Genomic DNA, 17,237 nt, shown 5'->3' with positions numbered 1-17,237 from the left:
GACTCTTCTTTGTGATTTCAAATCCAGCCTCAGATACTAGCTGTATGACCCTGGACAAGTCTCTTAACCCTGTTTGCCTTAGTTTCTTCATCAGTAAAAAGAGCAGGAGAAGGAAATAGAACACTAAGTATAAAAGGATGATAGCAGGACCATTTCTTTCTGAACCCCATCAAAAAAGATAAGAATAAGATCAATCAGTATTACTACCACTTGACATTGGATTAAAAATATTAGGCTGTGGGTTTATACTCTGTTGGCTCACCAAAAGCCTCCTTTATACAACTCCAGTGATGGCCATGATCACAGTGATGACATTACAGATACTTATGACTAACAAAGTAAAATGAATGAAAAGAGATACTGATAATCTTTTCAATTTATTCTCCACAGGGGGTAGTGTAGTAATATTAAGTTTTAGAGAATGTTTCAATTTTTGTTTTTATTATATGTTCCATGTGTAACAACTGGACAGTAATTGTAAAATCTCTAAAAGATTCTGAATTTCCTTAGACATGTTTTTGAGAACTCTCATTGTTTAATTTGGTTATTGGCAAAGCTATTTTGGGGGGGGGTTGTTTCTTTTTTTTTTAATGAGGCAATTGGGGTTAAGTGACTTGCCCAAGGTCACACAGCTAGTAAGTGTTAAGTGTCTGAGGCCAGATTTGAACTCAGGTACTCCTGACTCCAGGGCCAGTACTCTATCCACTGCGCCACCTAGCTGCCCCTTGGCAAACCTATTTAAAGTTGTGTTAAGATCAATTTTGTAGGAAACTTTACAGCTGATTATCAGTATCTGCACCTGAGAGACTTTACAACCACACCCAAAACTCTCCAGCTGAGACTTGCTAGTTGATCATCAGCATCCACACCTGAAAGACTTTCACTTCACAACTACACCCAGAGGACATCCCAGGAACCATCTGAGATAAGACTTTCAAAGACTTAACTGGATATTTTCCTGTTTCCCTTTTCCCCATTGCATACACTATTTTTAATGTCCACTTGCTAAAGGGGAGTGCCCCTTTTAGTTTTTCTTTGTTTGTACTGTCTACCTGCTAAAGAGGAGTGCCCCCTTTAGCTTCTGTCAATGTGTCCCTCAATTTCTTTTCTCTCTTTTCATTCTCTTTACTTTGTTAGTCATAAGTATCTGTAATGTTATTGCTTCATGCAATGAAACGATGTTTCTTCTTGAAGCAAAGAGGGGAGTGTGAGAACCAGGGCCCCATGCTGAGAAAGCATTTGACCTTTCTAAGGTTTCTAAGGTCGAATTGGCATCCCAGAAGTTGCCTCTATTCATAGACCACCTTTAAGTCATGTCAATCAATGGACTTGAATTCGACCAGCCCGTTAGCTTGGAGCTGTGTGTGGGGACTGCCACTCTTCCAGTTCCACAGTACCTATCACCACTCTAGACAGTAGGGCCAGAACATACCACACAGTCTAGATCATTGCCAAGCATCTCTGTTGACATCTCATAAAGTAACTTGGAAGAAGAGAAATTTTCAAGTAGGTTATGAGCTAAGTCAGCTAGTGATGTGGACTGAAGTAGCAAGGAGACTTCCTCCTACTTTACAGATGAGTGCACATGTGTTTTATGTGTTCCATCATTATTTGGATGGCCAATCATTATAAAATCCCTGCACATAGTTCTGTGATCTCTTATGCTGTATGACTGGCCAGATATTTTCATAAGCCCTCTTTTCACTGCTATTTCACCATATGGCCTTGACTATACTTCCCTTGGCCCCTTTGATCTCACTTCCAACATATATACTCTTTCTAGAATCATTAATCATAGTTCCCAAGAACAGACATAGAGATACTGCTCCCCCCACCCCGCCCATGAACACAGAAGACAGCTAGGATATGGTCAACTGGTCAAGGTTAGGAATAATGGAGTAGGAAGAATGAGTGGTGTTTTGGTCAATCAATAACTGGTTTAACAGTTTTGACAAACCCATCCCTGAGAGTTCGACTCTGTTTCCTTGGCAAACCACAAGTGTGTTTCGGTTGTAATCCAAAGTTGCTGTTCAGTTAAAACGGTGTTGACAAGTAGAAAGGTCCTGAAAGAGAATAGAAGGGCTATATGGGTCCAGTTTGGGGATTTTTGTCTGGGCCTATCAAGCCCAGGGTTAGAGCTAGTGAAGCAGAGATTTGATGTGGAATGGAAGCCAAAGGCTGAGCAGATCTCTTGCTAGGCATTCCATCACTCACTCTTTTATTCATTCATCTAACTACCAAAGATGGATTGAGCACCCACTTTGGGCCTCACAAGTGCTGTGCTAGAGGGCTGAGGCAGATACGAAGTGCACACTAGACGCTGGCCTTCTGGAGCTCCTGGCTACTGTTCTCCATACAGTTAACAATCTCATACCAGTAGAATCCCATTTTGACAAGTGCCACAATAACATCTCGATCCATAAAACCGAGCTATGTCCACTTCCTGGCCCAAAGCCTGAAATCCCTGGTTTTACGAATACAAAGAACTCCAGTAGATAAAATTTTCACTGCATAAAAGATGCTTGCACTAAAGAACCTTTCGTTTTTCCTTTTCTAAAGCGTTTTTACATATATGATAGGACCAATAATAACTCATGTTTACATAGGAATTTAAGGCTTATTCATAAGTACTTTCCCACAATAGTCCTATTAGATAGGGAGTGTAAATATGATGCTCTCCATTTTACCAGAGGAGGGAATGACTAGCACATGGTCACAGAACTAGTAAAGAAGTGGAATTGAAGCTCAGATCTTTTAACTTCTTAGGGTGGAGCTCTTCCCACTATAAGATACAGATGATGTCCTTTTAGTAGAGTAAAAAAAAAGTATTTGAATACAGTGATCAATCAATCAATAAGCATTTATTAAACTCCTACTATATTCTAGAAAATATGATAAGCACTGGGAATTCAAAGACAAAAATTAAATCAGCGCTGACCTTGTAGAATTTATACTCTATTGAATCATGTTTTTCAAACTGTCCTTTCAGTCTTGAGGAAACACTGCACTTTAAAATTTTTTCTTTCTGTAAAGTGTCTCCACTTGGAAGATTATTGACTTTTAATGTCTGTGATGAAGTCCCTGTATGGAGAACAGATGGGACTTTGTGCTAATGATCACCCTGGGATCTGTTCTCAGCCCTTAGCATAGTGACTGGCACATAGTAGTACTTAATAAATGAATGTTTCCTTCCTTCTTTTTTAGTTCATTATTCCTAATAATCAATGAGTGCACAGCCTGGACTTTGTCCTTGCTGAACCTACCAAGATGGAGAACTTAATTCCTCCTTCCCCACCATTACCACAGCAACCTTCATTGACAACTCGATCTTATCCCAATATCCACTAAACTAGCTCCCCAGTCTCAGTGGCATTTCCAGTCACTTACAACTGCATCACTCAGGCCATTGACCTTCTGAACTCACCTGATTCCCTGGCCAGCTTAGACCCCCATGATGAACCACTTTATATGCTATCTTCATAAATATCCCACACTTCTTCCTCCTCCTCCTCTTACCCTTTTTACATGCTCTCTGTACCCACTGAGGATCACCCATCCTTATCCTCTCCTCTTGCATGTTGGAGCATGCCCAGGAATGTCATGGGACATCACCAATCTAGCCCACTGCAAATCTATCTTGTCTTGCTTCAAGTAGACCCTCATGAATACTAAACATTCCTTTTTATTAATTTCTTGTTGATTTCCTAGCACTTTCTCTATGGCCACTGACAACTCCAAACCTTGTCTGCCTTTACACACCCCAACAATCTTTCCTGTGCACCCATGCTTCAGCTATCTCCCTTTTTACAGAACGATTTCTTCTCTTTGCTCATGTGTGCACAGTGTTAATCTTTAAAACAAGCAAGCAAAAATGAACAGAGGTAGCTTGGTAGATAAACCTCAAAGCACTATATAAATGCTAGTTATAATCATCATCACCACCACCACCACAAACAAAAGCTTGACTCATATGTCCCTATTTCTATCCTTGCTTTCATAACCAGATATTTAATTAGTCTAACCCATTCCTTCCATGTATTTTGACTTGACCTCACTGCTATACTGGAACTACTTGCTCTGAGACCACCATTGATCTCCAAATTGCCAGATTCAAAGGTCTTTTCTTATTTCTCATTCCCCTTGACCTTTTATGATTGAATTGACACCACTGACTATCCCCCCTTCACTTTGAAACCTTCTTCTCCTGGGCTTTCCGTGATGACACGTGTCCCTTCTCTGCCTGTAAGGTTGCTTTATCCTTTTTCCTTCATTGCCTCCTCTCTCTCTCCACTCCTCATTTTGAGTGTTTCACAAGGTTCAGTCCTTAGCGTTAGGTTTTTCTCTTTCAGCATGTTCTCCCTCAGAGAACTTATCTACTCATCAGCCATCACCTCTATAGAGATGACCCCTAAATGTGACTGGCAACCATATCCAATCAGTTATCAAATCTTGTTGGTATTTTCTTATTTTCTTTAACATCTACCCCTTCCTTCCTAGTCTTCTGGGTACCACATTCCATCCTGTCCTCCATCAAAGCCTCCCAAATGGTTGGTGTTTCTGGCTCTAACTCTTTCCTATCCACTCCTACTTTAATTCCCCATGTCAGAGTTATTTTCCTAAACTTGCACAGTCATTTAGGGGCCAAGGTAAACAGGGATGGTTTTCCTTCATCATTGTTTGTGTTGAGCATACATTCAATACAAATACCTTCTATGGCTCCCTATTGCCTTCAAGATAAAGTTTCTACATTTGGCATTAAAGGCCCTTCACAGTCTGACTCCAATCCATCTTTACCACTTTATTTACCACTCTTCCCTTCCAAGAATCCTCCACTCATGGGAAGCTAGGCCTCTTACCTGAACACATCTAACCCGAGCCCAAAGCAGAGTCAGGAAAGATGAAAAGGAACTCTATAGATCCCTTCTCAGGTAGAAAACAATGGCCTTTCTCAAAAGAAAGTTAATTTTCATAAATTTACCAGTTAGTATAAAAAGAGAATTAAAATTCAGACTTGTTATCAAATTCTTTTCTCTGATGACTCACTAAGCTTACTAATATAGATTTAAGAAAGGTGATAGAAAAGGTTGTTTATAAATGTTATTTCAAAGCAGTTTCAAACCCAAACTCTTGTCCAGTTGGCAGGCCTTACTAAAAATGTCTTGACCTTGAACTGTGATGAGGTTAGCAAGTACCTTTTGGCAGCCATTCACTGACAAACAGCTGCAGGGCTTTTATAGTACAGCAAATAGGTTAAATAAATACAAATTCAGATGAACTCTTTCCATTTTCTCTCAAGTAGTGTCTCTTAACTGTCTTTTAACTCTGGGAGTTTAGTTAAGCCATGTTTGTTTTCCTTCTGTGAACCAAAGGATATGGCATCTAAAAAGATGCCCTAAGTCTGCATGGCTAAGCAGGTCAGGATTTGTTTTCGTGTTTTCTTCTAGAAACCAACTTTATTTCCAACAATTTTCCCTTAAAATGATAGAATATTCAAGCTTCTCTGTACACAATCCATCTTGATTCTGCAGAAGTGAAATCCTTGCTCCTGCTTCTCTATGTCATGAATATTGACTGTGGGGTCACAGGGCCTGAATAGGAATCCCAGCTCTGCTGTTGTGTGGACTCATATGTCCCTTGGATAAGTCACACCCCCTTTGTGTGCCTTAGTCTCCTCAGCTATAAAATAAAGGGTTAGACAATATTATCTCCAGAGTCCCTTCCAATTATTTACCCTATGTTCCAATGATCTTTCAAATGATGAACTGAATGAAACCTTTACTGACATAAGGAAAAGCTTCATAAAGCTATTAGCTTAGAGAAAATAATTAGTCATTCATTCAACAATTAAAAAAATATTCCTGGCCCCTTTACATTTATAAAAAAATTAAACATTTTTATTAAAAGTTTTGAGTTCCAAATTCTATTCTTCCTAAAGGCAGTTTTCAGTTGATAAAATTAAACCAATCTACAGCCATATGAAAAAATGTTCTCTATCACTACTGATTAGAGAAATGCATATTAAAACTACTCTGAGGTACCACCTCACACCTATCCAATTGACCAATATGACAAAAAAAAGAAAATGATAAATGTTGGAGAAGATGTGGGAAAAGTGGTTTCCTAATTCATTGTTGGTATACCTATGAACTGAGCCAACCATTCTGGAGAGCAATTTGGAACCATGCCCAAAAGGCTTCAAAACTGTTGACCCAGCAATATCACTACTAGATCTTTATCCTAAAGAGATCATAAAAAAGGGGAAAGGACCCACATGTACAAAAATATTTATAGCTGCTTTTTTGTGGTAGCAAAGAATTGGAAATTGAGGGGATGCCCATTAATTGGGGAATGGCTGAACAAGTTGTGGTATATGAATGTAATGGAATACTATTGTGCTATAAGAAATGATAAGCAGATGGATTTCAGAAAAACCTGGAAAGACTTACATGAGTTGATGCTGAGTGAAATGAGCAGAACCAAGAGAACATTGTACACAGTATCAACAACATTGTGTGATGATCAACTGTGATAGGCCTAACTTTTCTCAGCAATACAATGATCCAAGACAATGCCAAAAGACTTATGGTGGAAAATGCTCTCCATATTCAGAAGAAGTACATGGAGTCTGAATACAAATTGAAGCATATTGTTTTCATTTTTGTTGTTGCTTTTTTTTGTTATTGCTCTTGTTTATTCTTTCTTACTTTTTCCCCTTCTGTTCTGGTTCTTCTCATACAACATGACTAATGTGGAAATATGTTTAACATGATTGTAATATATAACCTATATCAGATTGCTTGCTGGCTTCAGGAGAGAGGAGAGAAAGGAGGGTGGGAGAAAAATTTGGAATTAAAAAATACCTTTACATGTAATTGGAAAAAAATTTTAAATAATTTTAAGAAACAACAACAAATTCTATCACTCCTTCCCTCCCTCTTCCCTCTCCATGAGGGAGTAAGCAATCAGATATAGATTACACATATGCAATAATGCAAAATATTACCATATTAGCCATTTTATATAAGAAAAAATGAAAGTGAAAAATAGCATTTGGTCAGTCTGTGTTCAATCAATATCTGTTCCTTCTTTGGAAGTGGATAGTATGCTTCATCATTAGTCCTTTGGGATTGTCTTGGATCACTGTATTGCCAAGAATAGTTGTCATTCACATTTCTTCATCAAACAATATTGCTATCACTGTGCACAACTCATTCATTTAACTATTCATTAAGTGCCTTCTAGGTGCAAGGAAGGCCCTTTGCTAGAGGCTGGGGGAAAAGACACAAATAAGCAGAAAAAAGATATACTCCTGTCATGTTTTTAAGGTGATATGCTATTCCTTTACACATACAAAGAGGGCACTCGATGGCCCCAACCATTCAGTAGCTCTTCATTGTTTTTGTTTTTGTTTTTTTTTTTTCTGGTAAAGGGAATGGTCTTGACTTGTTCTATCTACTTCCCCTATTGATCAAAACTACTTATGTACTCAAGCCAAGGAATTGGCAGGAACCAGTGATTTTGATGCCATTATAATAAACTCAGAAGCAGAAGGAAATAGTGAATAGAGGTCTGGCCTTAGAGTTAAGAAAACCTAGGTTCCAGTCCCATCTCTGACATACCATCAGTGTGACACCCCCCCCCCTTAGCACCATGTCAAGCCTCTAAGCCTTATCAGATGCAGATTAATTGTTGTCCCTCATTGGCAGAAAGAGTATCCTCACTAGGAAATAAAGTCAGAAGGCTGGACAGAGACAGAGTGTATATACAACAATTCACATTTAGATAGTATGCTATGGTTTATTAAGTTCTTTCATCAGAACAGCCATGTTGAAATTATTCTCTCCTATCTTTTGGGGCGGGGGGGGGGGGCGGGATGTGGCAGGGCAATGAGGGTTAAGTGACTTGCCCAGGGTCACACAGCTAGTAAGTGTCAAATGTCTGAGGCCAGATTTGAACTCAAGTCCTTCTGAATCCAGGGCTGGTGCTTTATCCACTGTGCCACCTAGTTACCCCCGATCCTCTCCCATCTTACAGATGAGAAAACTGAGGCTCAAGAGGATAAATGACTTGTCCAAGGTCACATTGCTAGTAAGCCTCAGATGTGAGATTAGAATCTAGGCCTTCTGATTCCAAGATAAGTTCTTGTTCTACTATACTACTCTTTCTTATTGCACTTACTAGCCCCACAAGTATTTAAGTCTGCTGTGCAGTGAGCTACTTATTCCCACTTCCTTAGTTTATACTATGGAGAACAGATACTTGAGGAGGCAGGCGGTCAGGGTTTCAGACTTTTTTTTTAAATCTCTGAGATTAAAATGGTGTCCTACTGTTCTATTTCCACAGACCACAAGAGAAAAGGAGGAGGCCATTGAAATTAAAAGTCAGAGAAGTCTGACTCCCTTACTGTTCTTGCATTATAGAGTCTGAATCTCAGAGCAGCCACTGAGGTTTATAGAAGCACTCTAAAGTTGGTAAAGTTATTTGCACAAGTTACCCCTTGTGGACCCTCACAACAACCCAGGGGTTAGCTACATCTGGTATTATTATCCCTACTCTAGAGATGATGAAACAGTCAGAGAGGTTCAGTGATTTATCCACAGTACACAGCTATCAGATATCGGGTAACTCTCTGTGATCCCATTTGTAGTTATCTTGGCAAAGATACTGAAGAGGTTTGCCATTTTCTTCTCCAGCTCATTTTATAGATGAAGAAACTGAGGCAAACAGGGTTAAGGGACTTGCCCAGGGTCACACAGCTAGGAAGTATCTGAAGCCAGATTTGAACTAAGAAAGATGAGTCTTCCTGACTCTAAACTAGGTATTCTATCCACTGTGCTACCTAGTTACCTGTGAGCAAATCATACTCAATTCAACTAACATTTAAAAAAAAATTTTATTTGAGCAATGAGGGTTAAGTGACTTGCCCAAGGTCACACAGCTAGTAAGTGTCAAGTGTCTAAGGCCAGATTTGAACTCAGGTCCTCCTGACTCCAGGGCCGGTGCTCTATCCACTGCGCCACCGAGCTGCCCCCTCAACTAACATTTATAATGGACCCATGGTGTCTGGTGTATATTAATATTTATTATATACCCATGGCATCCTAGGCTCTGAGTGATTTGAGTTTAACTCGTGATGTCATTATCCCTCTTCAAGAATGTATGATGAACAGCAGCAACATTCTGAGGCTCTGAGGAAAATAAAGACTGTCTCCAAACTCTTCAAGCTTACAATTGTTGGAAATATGATAAGACACAAACACAGAAAACTTTAATACATGATATCACATGATTGGTTCATTAGAAGAGTATAAAATAAAGTTCCATGAGGTCCAAAAAAAGAATCAGAGAAGGCTTTTGGGAAGAGTTGGCATTTGAGTTCGATTTTAAAGGGGGGTGTAGGAATTCAGGAGACAAATAAGGGGATGTTGGACATTATAGGCACAGGGAACATTGTGATCAAAGGTATGAAAGCAGGAAAATTGAAACAACATTTGCAAGGTAAAGAGTAGTCCTGTTTAGCAAGGGTATAGACAAAGTGGAAAGAAGAAATTATGATAAGATATAATGACAGAGAGTTAGAGTACTACCAGATGGGACAGGGTCTTGAATGCCAGTTTAAGGTGTTTTAATTTTGCTCAGGAGGCAATAGGGAGCTACTAAAGATTTATGAGTAAAGCCCTAAGTTTCTAGGTTTTTTAGTTTGCGTAACAGACCATCACCATATCACTGAGAAAAGTCCTCCAAGTGAGCAGAATCTTGAGTGTGCGGAGGGAATATTATGGAGAACTGGAGATTGTGTTTGTTTTTTGAGCAATGACATTCTGATATATATTTCCAACATCTGATGTTATCGCTGTGTTTATGAGGAAGTCATTTGTTTGGATTTTCCCCTCTAATACATTCCTTTTTGTCCTTTTCATGAAGTATTTCTGGACTGCTGGGCTTCTAATAACCCTTTCTAGGCAAGGAATTTAGATCTTTTGTGTCAGATTTGTGTTGGGGTAGGGGAAATCCTTGAAAGTGGGATAAGTTAAGAAATGAGTGATGTTTGTATCAGAACTAATGCTGGCTCTGGAGCAATGGGGTGTTTGGGTCAGCAATCTCAAAGTCGCTGTTGCAAAGGGCTTCCTGCTGGCCTGAACTTCCGGAGATGCGACTGCTGAATGATCTGCATTTCTGGGTGCTCCTCAACCAGCCTCTCTCTGCCTGTGGAGGGTTAGGGGAGAGGGGAGAAAGGCTTCTTCTCTTCTTAGAAATTTGTTTATTTTAATATTAACAAAGGGTAAAGGACTCTTTTTCCAAACTTTTGGCTCAAGGTTCAGACTTAAACCTGAACCAGCCATTTTATTTTTATTTTTTTTAATTAATAAAATGTTTTATTTTTTTCCCATTACATGTAAAGATAGTTCTCAACTTTTGTTTATACAAGCTTTCCAATTTCAGATTTTTCTCCCTCCATCCCCTCCCTCCCCCCTCCCCTAGACAGCAGGTAATCTGATATAGGATATATATATATATATACACACACACACACACACACACACACACACACACACACACACACATAATAACATTAATCCTATTTCTGCATTTGAACCAGCCATTTTAGAGCATGAGGTCTGAGAGGACAGTGACTTTGTAAGTGTCAATTGCTGTTTAGCAGGACCAGTGTGCATGGCCACTACTTGTTCTTATACATAGGAGCTTCAGGGTTAGGTAGGAAGTCTAGGAGTGACTAGTCATTGGTGTTTCATTAATACCATGTTTTACCCAGCTAAGGTAACTGCCACATGGCTTAACAACTAAAAATAATAATAATAACTCACAATCACCTTCCTCACAAGCTTGTAGAGTACAGTGCTTCAGTAGGAAAAGAGCTGGTCTTGACATCGTGGAACTTGGGTTCAAATCCCAGTTCTGCCATTTACTCCTTCTGTGATCTTGGGCAAGTCACTTAACCTCTCTTTGCTTCAGTTTCCTTATCTATAAAATGGGGAAAGAGAATAGGAGTACATGACCCCTAAGATGTTTTCCAACTCTGGATCTATGAACATGATGAGGTTGATGATGCAAATATTAGTACTGCTCCCATTTTACAGATGAGAAAATGATATGTGAAGGTAATGAGGATGAATGAAAATAAGGGGTGGGCCATAGACTTTAGAGGCAAAGCCATGGTCATAATCCTGAAAGGCAGCAGCTGACATTGTCAATGGAATGGATTTGCAATGATTTTCTTTTTAAACTTAATAGTATTTTTTCCAGTTACATGTAAACATAGTTTTCAATATTCATTTTTGTAAGATTTTGAGTTCCAAAAATTTTTCCCTCCTTCTTTTTCCTCTCCTCTCCCCAAAACAATAAATAATTTGATATAGGTTATATAGGTACAATAATGTTAAACAAATTTCCACATTAGTCATGTTGTGAAAGAAGAATCAGAACAAAAGGGAAAAACCTCAAGAAAGAAAAACAAAAAAGTGAAAAAAGTATGATTCGATCTTGCAATGATTTTATGATAGAAACTTTTCATTTTAACCTAGTCTCTTTTTAATTTAAAACACTTTTATTACACAAAGGTCATCACATAATTGAATATTTCTCTACTTTGTACACAATTTTAATTTGTCTTTGCACAGATAGGCTGCTTCTGAACTTTCCTTCTAGTGATGGCAAGTACTAAACTTCTGATTTAACAGAATAATAGTAAAAATGCCTCAGCTGGTTTAAGTTGACAGCAGAATACTGGTACATGGATCTTGTGCCCAGTATTAGGAATGTACAAATGTCTTTATTAATAAAATGCACAAAAATTATCTGTAGGCATGGATAATGACCTCAGTAACCCATTACATATTTTGTCAACTGAAACCAATAACTGACAGGTATAGCGATTTTCTTAAACATTAGCCTTTATTTCAGTCCTCTCTCCAACTGACTTAAATTGGGGAAGAACACTGCCTTGAGTCTTGCTTGCATCACATTTCATAATGAAAGAGCATTATTCTAGGGGATGAGAACATGCCACCTCCCATACTTCCACCCATGCCAACCATCCCTCCCATGCCAGATTCTTTCTCTTCTTTAGGAATTTCAGTAACAACATGCTACACCAGCAGCATCCAACAAAGCAAGTTCTTACAACCTTAGTTGGGTCAATTATTTCTTTTTCAATCATATTCACAAAATCCCCAAGTATGGCATCATAACCCATCTCTCAGGAGCTTTGTAAAATTTCCTCAAATATCAGTGGTCACTGCAGGGATCTTCAGTCTTCTTAATTATTTCGGTTCTAATTTTTTAATCTTCATTAGCTGGAGTTAACAATTTTAAGGCCAGAATGCATCAAGGAAAGCACAGCCACCTACTAGAACTATGCCTTTTTCAACAGCAGCACATGTAACATTTAGTAATTCAGTCTTTCTTTTTATTCACTTCTACATCACTTGTTCCACTAACTTTTATTACAGCTACTCCATCAGAAAGTTTGGCCAAATGTTCATTTAATTGTTCTTTTTCATAGTCACTAGCAATAATCTCTGACTGTTCGATCATTTCTTGAATATACTTTTCAATTTGGGATTTTTCGCCCTTTCCTTTAAAAAACATGGCATCATCTTTTGTCCCAATAACTTCCCCAACTTTTCCAATGTCATGAGCTGGAATATCTTCAAGATTTAGAGTCAATCCCTCTTCTTCCAACACTGCACCATCAGTAGCAATAGCCACATCCTTACACTGATTCTTCCTGTTGTCACCAAAACCTGGAGCTTTTGCTACAACAATATGAAGTCCAACTTTTAGCCTGTTCAAAACAAATGTACTTGATGTTTCTCCATTGACATCTTCAACAATTATGACTAAAGCCTTATGGTGGGCATTTACAATTTCAAGTGCAGCTACAAAAGACTGGATACCAAAGATCTGCTTTTCACTTAAGAGAACATAGGCATCAGAGGCAGCTAGGTGGTGCAGTGGATAAAGCACTGGCCCTGTATTCAGGAGGACCTGAGTTCAAATCCTGCCTCAGACACTTGACACTTACGAGCTGTGTGACCCTGGACAAGTCACTTAACCCTCATTGCCCTGCAACAATAACAACAACAACAAGAAAACATAGACATCCTGGAATTCACATTTCTGAGTGTCAACTGTATTAATAAAATAGAAATATAGCCTCTGTCAAACTTCATGCCTTCACTAATTTCTAATTCATCACTCAATGTTCTTTCATTCTTTACTGTGATGAAACCCTTTCCCTTTCCTCCAACCTTTTTCATTGCATCAGACATTATGCTGACAATTTCTTAATCTCCATTTTCAGAAATGTGGCACCTGATCAATTTCTTCAAGGGTTCTGACAAGTTTAGATTGTTTCTTAGGCTCAGTAATGTCAGCATCAACAGTCAACATCACACCTCTCCTGATCTCCACATATCCTCATAGTCCTCCTTAGCAATGGACCTTGCGAGGATCATGACAGTGGTAGTGTCCTCCCCAGCCTCTTCATCTGTGTTATTGGGAACATCTGAACTAGCCTGGCTTTATATTTGTCTTTCAAGTCAATTGCTTTTTGCAACAGTCACAAAGTCATTTGTTACCTTGAGACTTCTCCAGCTCTGTTCAATGATTACAGTTCTTCTTTTTGGTCCCATAGTAAAAGTAACAGTGTCAGCTAAAAGATCTACCTCTAAAGGAAGGAAGGGTTAGGCATCTGCTCCAAATTTGACATCATTAACATAAGAATATGTCATGTTGGGGGCCAATGCCCTCTACACTGGTTTTATCTAACAAAGGATTATGGACAATTGGAGCATTTCTGACCCCAACCTGTTTCTACTCCTCCATGGCCAGGGGTATGTCTCCATGGTGGGGGCCCCTCCATGATGGCTGCTGCCATTTCTTGTAGCCAGGTCCAGGCTCTCCTATAGGCTGAAGCAACTAAGATGGGCTTTTCTTTCTTTCTTTCTTTCTTTCTTTCTTTCTTTCTTTCTTTCTTTCTTTCTTTCTTTCTTTCTTTCTTTCTTTCTTTCTTTCTGAGGCAATTGGGGTTAAGTGACTTGCCCAGGGTCACACAGCTAGTAAGTGTTAAGTGTCTGAGGTCGGATTTGAACTCAGGTCCTCCTGACTCCAGGGCTGGTGCTCTATCCACTGCACCACCTAGCTGCCCCTAAGATGGGCTTTTTGATCCCACATTTGGCAATGGGCATGGGAGGGGAAGTGTTTGCAGATTTTTGCCCTTATGATTAGTAAGTTCACATACTCTTATATAAAAAGAAAAAGGGACCTCCAAGGGGAAAGGATGCATAGAAATATACCAGTGAATCCAAGTCACAGAAAAGTAAACAGAATTGAAATGGACCTTATAAAGTTCACCTAGTCTAATCCCTAACCACTCATTTTACAAATGAGGAAATTGAAACTCCGAGAAGGAAAGGGGTTTGCCCAAGATCACAAAGATAATAAGAGGCAGAACCAGAATTTGAGAGAGTCTCCCTGTCTTAGAAGGCATTTAAAATCGACTTCTTTGGATTTTTATTTATCCAGATGATCTCATCTTTCCCCAGAAAATCTGAAGGAAGAACTGTTACATATGCCATATTCATGATACAATTATACCAAATGCAAGCTTATTATAATTCCCTAACTTGTTATTAAGAAAAGTAGAAATGATTATATAAAAATAATAGATTGTATATCTACTTAAGTAATAGAAGTTCATTATGATGCAGCTGATTAATTATTCCTAAATCAGAGCTTAATGAGCACATACAGCAAAATCCTGATTAACAAATGTTAGTTCTATTCTTAACCCTAGTATTAAAAAAAGAAAGTGTTCTATAATTTAGAAGAATTAGAAGTTATATCGGTTCTAATTATATGGAACAGGAAATACTCATCAGGCAGAGTGTTACAGAATCTTAACCAGCCTATACCAGAAGTATTATATTATTGTACAAAGCTTAAATTTGCTTCTTCACAGTTTCTGCCCATTGCTACTCTGCCCTCTGAAGCCATGATCCCTCTTCCATATATCATCTGCTTAATATTTGAAAACTATTGCACCCCCTCTGAGACTCCTCTAGGCTGAACACCACCTCTGCTCTGTCCAGTGATTCTTGTATAGTGTGATCTGGAAATCTTTCCCTTATCCCCACCCTAGTTGCCTCATCTGGGCACTATCTAACTTATCAGTTGTTGTCCTTGTTGTTTGTCCTTCATTCTCAAAGAGGATCATGACGTTGATGTCATGACTTGCACTGAAGTGGATTTAAGTGAGGGAGAGTGATGTAAGGTCACCAACCTCACTCTCTCCTCCAGAAACATCTGGGTCAGTGTTAAGATATATATCAGGATGACTGGAGATGGCCCCAGATGTTTAAGGTAATTGCGATTAAGTGACTTGCCCAGGGTCACACAGCTAGTAAGTGTCTGGGGTGAGATTTGAACTCAGGTCCTCCTGATTTCAGTGCCAGTGCTCTATCCACTGGGCCACCTATCAACATCCCTTCTAAAATGTGGTTCCCAGAACTAAAAAGAATATTCTAGATATAGTCTGACCAGGGAAGAGTGGAGTGGTCTCTCTGGTTTTGGATGTTCTGCCTCTCTCACTATAACCAAGTGTAAGGGGCTAAAATTCTAGCTAACTGTCTAAAATATCTAATGAGTGGTCGCCAATAAATTATAAGCTTTAGCAAGAGTATTTCAGTCTTTAAGTATTTCTTAAAGAGCATTAGGATAAGAGAGAAAGGTAAAAATCTAACTATTTCTAAGAGACCTCATCATCTGACCCGCCATGGCGAGGTCAGGAACCAAAAGGACCGAACACCCCTGTGAAGTTGGAAACATCCCCCCCACCCCCCGCCCCCAACACGTGTGTACACAGCTCCAAGCTAATTGGCTGGAAGCTTTGATAGACAGTACCCATGAGCAAACGTCACTTCCTGACGCCAAGGAACTGACCACATGGCTTGCCCTCAGATGCCTTCTCCTCATGGCGGAGCTTTCCTACAGTAGCTCTCCAGCAGGTGGCATCATTCCAATTGTTACACAAGGATTGCATTAGCCTTCTTGACAGCCATTTCACACTGTTGACTCATTCTGAGGTTGTGGCCCACTGAAACCTTGAGATCTTTTTCAGATAACCTGATAGCTAAGCACACCTTTCCTGTCTTGTACTTATGAAGTTGACTTTTAAAACCAAAAAGAATTTAAATATATCCCTATTCAATGTCATTTAATTAGATTTGGCTTAATGTTCCAGCCTGTCAATATCTATATCATCAACATCATCTATCTGCCTATCTATATCTATATCTATACACGTCTATACACATCTATACATATATATATCTATATATCTATCTATCTATATATGTATATATACACACCTTTTTCTTTTATATCACCCTCACTCCAGAAAGTTCTTCTTCCTCTCCCACCCAGTTAACCGTCCCTTATATCAATAAAAATAAATAAATAAATAAAAAGAGAGAGAAAACAAAGTAGTTGAGCAAAACCAACCAGAATATCAAAAAGTTTTGAAAGTAAATGCAATATTCAACAACCACAGTCCCTCATCTCTACAAAGAAGGGAAAGAAGTGCATTTTCTGAAATCTTCTTCAGGACCATGCTCTTGGTCATTTTAATTACACAGTGTTCAGTTTCTTTGTGTTATTCTTCTTTCCACTGTAGTCACTGTGCATATTGTTTTTTGTGATTTTGTGTACTGTACTCTACATGAGTTCATAAAGTCTTCCTATGCTGCTTTGAATTTTTCATATTCATTGTTTCTTATAGTGCAGTAGTCTTCCATTACATTCAGCTGCCACAATGTGTTTAGCCATTTCCCAATTAACAAGCTTATAATTTGATTCTAGTTCTTTACTACCACAAAAAGTGATGCTGTGAATACTTTAGTATATATGGGACTTTTCTGTCTTTGGCCTCCTTGAGATGTATGCCAGCAAGGGTATTTCTGGGTTAAAGGGTATAAATATTTCATTTAAAGCATAATTCCAAATTGCTTTCCAAAATGGGTGGATCAATTCACAGTTCCATGTATTACTATGCTTTTCTTATTGCAAACCCTCCAAAAATGACTAATTCCATCTTTTGTCATCTTTGGCAATTTATTAGACATGTGGTGAAAATTCAAAATTACATTTCTTGTATTAATGATTTGGATCAATCTTTTAAAGATCTTTTTGAATTCTGATTCTTACTCAGTGTGTTA

The 17,237-nt window shown here is 38.7% G+C and overlaps 1 protein-coding gene and 1 pseudogene across 1 annotated transcript in view; one reads left to right on the top strand and one right to left on the bottom strand.

Annotated features, from left to right (window-relative positions):
* LOC122746990 (tubulin polymerization promoting protein) overlaps positions 1-17,237 on the top strand; it is a 141,659-nt gene that overhangs the window by 90,675 nt on the left and 33,747 nt on the right. The window lies entirely within an intron of this gene.
* Positions 11,979-13,817, bottom strand: LOC122737054 (annotated as a pseudogene).

The sequence above is a fragment of the Dromiciops gliroides genome, chromosome 1, assembly GCF_019393635.1.
Source record: "Dromiciops gliroides isolate mDroGli1 chromosome 1, mDroGli1.pri, whole genome shotgun sequence".
In the NCBI taxonomy this organism is placed as follows: domain Eukaryota; kingdom Metazoa; phylum Chordata; class Mammalia; order Microbiotheria; family Microbiotheriidae; genus Dromiciops; species Dromiciops gliroides.
The sequence above is the reverse complement of the archived record's forward strand: the minus strand, read 5'-3'. Positions and strand labels throughout refer to the sequence as shown.